The sequence below is a fragment of the Bos javanicus genome, chromosome 3, assembly GCF_032452875.1.
Source record: "Bos javanicus breed banteng chromosome 3, ARS-OSU_banteng_1.0, whole genome shotgun sequence".
Taxonomy (NCBI): domain Eukaryota; kingdom Metazoa; phylum Chordata; class Mammalia; order Artiodactyla; family Bovidae; genus Bos; species Bos javanicus.
Genome location: NC_083870.1, coordinates 121,011,302 through 121,016,587, shown reverse-complemented (window position 1 = coordinate 121,016,587; position 5,286 = coordinate 121,011,302). Strand labels below are relative to the sequence as shown.

At 47.4% G+C, this 5,286-nt stretch overlaps 1 pseudogene; it reads left to right on the top strand.

Annotated features, from left to right (window-relative positions):
* The first annotated feature begins 1,477 nt into the window (after positions 1–1,477).
* On the top strand, positions 1,478–4,816 carry LOC133245242 (small ribosomal subunit protein uS2-like; annotated as a pseudogene).
* The last annotated feature ends 470 nt before the right edge of the window (positions 4,817–5,286 follow it).

Sequence of the window (5,286 nt, the reverse complement as noted above, 5' to 3'; positions counted from 1 at the left end):
TTCTTCTTCCCTGGTGGGCCCTGTAGCATCTTCCCCTGAGTGAAGACCACAGATAAAACCTAAATTCTCCTTCTTCCCCAGCTACCTTAGACTCCCCTGTGGATGTCTCCTTCTCATCCAGGCTCAGTGATTCAATATCATCCACGAACCATTTTTCTATACTCAACCATCTGGCCGTACTGATACCATCTCCAGGGGAGTGGGTGGAGCAATGATGGGCAATGTTGAGATGGCAGGTAGAGACCAGACCAGGCAATGAGGTTGTGAGAATGAAGGACAGTGCTAAGAAGAGGAGCAGATTGTAGAGAAGTCACAAGGGCAGAAGAGGTTGGAGAAAGTTTTTGAAAACAGATCGGGGAGAAATCTGGGAGAGGAGAGGTCGAGTCTTAAGGAAAGAGAAATGATCATTGCATAGCTCCTCGGGAGCGGGGCGGGGAATCCAGCAACGTGCTACTTTACCAGCAACATCCTATCACATGCTGTATTTCAGTTGGAAATACTTCAGGCTACAAATCCATTAGATTTGTAGAAATTCCATATGCATTAGAAATTGATACATTTTCCTGCAATGGAATAAATTAGGCTAAGGTTATGCATTACATTGTTTATTGTGATGTCAAGATGTCATTTTATATTAGTGTTTATTCCAACGTGGACCAGTAAAGCGTATTATAGTACATCATCTATTCAGTGGGCTGATTGGTGGAAAATAGTGTCCCAAGAAAATATTCCCAAGATATTGTCAGCTGAATATAAGCAAGATACATAAAACACTGTGCACAGTGTGCGACCATGTATGGTTTTAAATGTGGTTGTGCTCAGTCACTCAGTCATGTCCCACACTTTTGACACTATGGACTGTAGCCCACCGGGCTCCTCTGCTCATGGTGATTCTCCAGGCAGGGATACTAGAGTGGGTTGCCATTTCCTGCTCCAGAGGATCTTCCAGACCAAGGGATTGAATCTGAGTCCCTTATGTCTCCTGCACAGGGAGGTGGGTTAGCACCTCCTCCACATTAGCACCACATGTGGAGTGAAGAAGAAATAGATATTCATAGTTGCTTGTGTATCCATAAAATGACATTCTGGGCCGTCTCTCTTGATCCAGGGGCTAAGACTCTGCACTCTCATTGTAGGGGCCTGAGTTCAATCCCTTGTCAGGAAACTAGAACCCACATGCGACAGATAAGAGTTCCCATGGCAAACGTCCTGCGGGCACAGCCAAATAAATAATTAGAAAAAATAAATAAACCTCCGGAAGCTATTCCTGAGAAACAAAACACATGGCTGACTGTGGAAGCAGCAGGGCCTTGACAAGAAGGGAGGGGGTAGGAAGAACAATGGAATATGAAGTATTTTATATTTCTAGGTTCTTGAACCTTGTACATGTATTATAAGTTTCTCAGAAATGCCAAGACAGTACAAAAAATTTAAACCTCTAAAGAATAAAACTCACAGCGTTATTTCTACAAACTGAATGAAAGTCAAGTTTGTTTTATCAGATTATCTGGCTTCTCTAAAACATCTTCTCGGGCTTTTCCCACGCTACCCAGACAGTGGTCCATACGGCACTGTCTGGATTCTTGTCATAACGGGAAGTGAATCTTTTACACTATCCTGGGTCCTTGCTGTCCGGCAAATGAAGGATGACGGCATCACGTTCCTTGCAGCAGGGGCCCACTTAGGTAGCACGGACCTTTACTTCCCAACGGAGCAGTACATCTACAGAAGGAAAAGTGGTGGCGTCTACACTAGGAATCCGAAGAGAACCTGGGAGAAGCTTCTGTAGGCAGCTCATGCCATCGTTGCCACTGAAAACCCAGCTGCTGTCCCTGCTGCGTCTTCCAGGAACCCTCGCCAGCGAGCTGAGCTGCAGTTTGCTGCCACCGCTCCTCTGGTCAGCCGCTTCGCTCCTGGAGCCTCCACTAACCAGACCCAGGCAGCTTCCAGGAGCCAAGACTCCTGGTGGTTACGAGGCCAGGGCTGACCGCCAGCCTCTCCCAGAGGCATGTATGTGAACTTCTTACCATCAGTCTGTGTGACACGGAGTCTCCTCTGCACTCTGGAGATGACATCAAGTCGGTGGGTCTGACTTGGCGGATGCTCACCGGGGAAGTTCTGCCTGTGCGCGGCATCCTTTCCTGTGAACACTCTTGGGAGGTCATGCATGATCTCCACATCTGCAGATTCTGAAGAGATTAAAAGGGAAGAGCAGGTGGCAGCTGAGCAAGCTCTGACCAAGGAGGACTTCACCGTGAATGGGTCACTTCAGCACCTGAGTGCAACGCTACTGGATCTGAGGTGCTGGCCTAGTCCACAGGCGGGCAGGCGAGCTCGCTGCCTACTCCGCAGTTCCGCCGAAGGCTGGCCTGCAGCGCCCACTGCTCAGGCCACTGGATGGGTAGGCACAGCACTGGGTGGGCTTCAGCTGTTCTTTCACAGGCTCTTTTCTTGGGTGGGGGCTGTGCTGGGTCCTTGCTGCTGCACAGGTTTGCTCTGGTTGCGGTGAGTGGGGAGCACTCTGGTTGTGGTGCCTGGCCTTCTCGTTGCAGCAGCTTCTCTTGTTATGGAGCGTGGGCCCCAGGGCCCCCAGGCTTCAGTGGTAGCAGAGCATGGGATCAGGAGCTGTGGCCCTCAGGCTGTGGAGCACAGGCTTGATGGTTGGGGTTCACAGGCTTAGTTCCTCTGAAGGCATGTGGTATCTTCCTGGACCAGGGATTGAACTCATGTCTCCTGCATTGGCAGGATTCTTTACCATGAGCCATTATGGAAACCCCACAAACTCTTAAAATGGAAATTGGTTCACACAAAATAAGCAGTTTCTAAATAAATAAATATGTCTACTCATGAGAATGTTCTGTGACTTTTGCTGTTTTCCTTTCACATAAGAGGAAAATTTCATAATTCATTATGTTCTTCCCTCAAACAACATTTGCAACCGCTAATTTTATTAGCTAAGCTTGTCCAATTTTTAAAATACTTTTCTCCCACTTTCTCTTATGCACTGTACATTCATTATCAATTGAGATAATATTTTATCATTGTTCAGTCACTCAGTCACGTCCAACTCTTTCCGACCCCATGGACTGCAGCACACCAGGCTTCCCTGTCCTTCACCATCTCCCAGAGATTATATTTATACTTCATATGGATAGGAGGATAATCAGTTGGCTTCATCCTTGAATTATTTCTCTGAATCTGACATATTAATATGCTAGTAAGATATAAGACACTTGACTGACTTCAGCATAATAAAAAATAACAGAATCAGGTGACCATATCTGAAGACTGATTATAAAAGCAGCAGCCATGTTGATGAGGAGCAGTGACACACGGGGGGACATTTTATGTGGTGAGAGAGGGGCGCTGGCCTCAGGGATTTAAAGGGCTGCTTGGAAACAGAGTGGAACTCGGCTCAGTGGATGGACCTCCTGGGAGTCACTTCCCAGGGACACATAAGACAGAGTCCTGAGCATCCTGAGTGCCCACAAGTGGTCTGAAGCAGTGGCCAGGGCACCCCTCTGTGTATCAGTGGAGATGGTAGCTGTATTGTGTGTCTGTACGAGTCTGTATAAGGTGACCCTGCATGCAGAAAAGCAAATTTGACTAAATGGCAGATGGCCTCAGCTCTAATAGTAAGATCTTTTCTTAAATCAATTTCTTTCTCCTCTCAGCTTCTCCGTCTGAAAGGAGTTACTCTTCATGAGACCCATTCTCTTTTAATTCCCTTCTTCAAAGCCTCAGATTTTGTAGCTTTTTTTCAGTAAGTATCTTTCCGTGTTTATTCCTCAGACAAGACAAGCAAGAGTAAATGTTTCTTATTGGACTTTAAAGATAAACAAGTACTTTTAAAATCAGACTTTCCAAACGTTCTAAATTCATTCATGTTCTCACTTTAGTGTCTTCAATTCTAAGCCTGTAATGAGCGTTTTTACTTCATTCAGACACAGCTCTGGGGAGTGAATTGGTGGCGGGACTCCACAGACCCCTGGAATTTTGAACTCTCGACAGTTAGATCTCCCTTTACAGAAGTGTTAGCAGCCAATGGAGCAAGGTGCATCTAGTGCCAGATTACAGGGCTGACAGGGGGGAAAAGACAGTTTATTGATGGTAGAAAAGATCTGCCTTCTGACAAGCAGCCGCTGCTCACGGTGAGGCAAACTGGAAGTGCCTGCAGACCCAGAGACCCGTGGGGAGGGAGCGGGAAGCTTCAGCCTCATCCATTATCAGTGCAGCCTTCAGAAAGGGGTCCTTCCTTGACCTGACTCGTGCTTCTTGTTTCTTTAACTCCCTGTGCTTCGGGGCTGCTCTGCTGAGTTGGACTCCCCTTTGCTTTTCCTAGATCTCCTTGGGGCCTTCTCACAAGGCCCGGCAGCAGGCAGGAAGCAGAGGCACCATTGGGCAGGTCTGCTCCTGTAACTCCTCTGGCAGCCCTGCGGCTGGGACAGCATGCTGAGCGTCCACCTTCCCTCTCATGGGACCAGAGGTCGGAATGGGGAAGAGGGAAGGGCTGCCTTTGCTTTCTTTCACTCCCAGGCCAGGAGCTCTTCACCTGAGGGATTTGGAGAGCCCAGGGAGCCTGTGCCCTCCCTGAAGTGATGCATAAAATGTGTCTGTGCACCAGCTTTTGTTCAGATAAGAGTAAATGCCCTGGATTTACCCCTTCAGAATATTTTATCTTTGTTCCTAGTCTGTACAGATCCTGTGCTTTGAAGCACAACACCGCTACAGTGATTTCATCACACTTCCACTGCTGCCGGTCCCTAGTAAACCTAGCTTTCAGAATCAAGAGAAGCTGGTGGCTGACAAGGCTTAAAAACATCCTTTGAAGTTTCTAGAATCAAGAGCACCTGACTGTACTCTACTGGAACATTTTAACGTCTAGTAGTTTGTTTTTCGCTTGTGAGCAGCTAGGTCAAATTGTTTCCAAACAAGAAAACCGAACTAAAGTCTATGTGTCTGACCAGGGTCACAGGACACAAACTGCTTTAGGGCGGGTCCCCGGTCGGCCTGAGATTCTGTCATTACCAGGAATCAAAGTAGCAAAGAGCATCTGTGACACAAACCCTAAAGTGTTTTATTACCGGATAATTTGAGTTGGGACGGTTCCCTAGAGAAGAGAATGGCAACTCACTCCAGTGTTCTTGCCTGGAGAATTCCATGGGCAGAGGAGCCTGGCGGGCTACAGCCTAAGGGATCGCAGAGTCGGACAGGACTGAGTGACTTTCACTTTCTGTTTTCAGTTTGGATCTACGTAGAGGTAAAGTCTTTTCTGTGGATATTTGT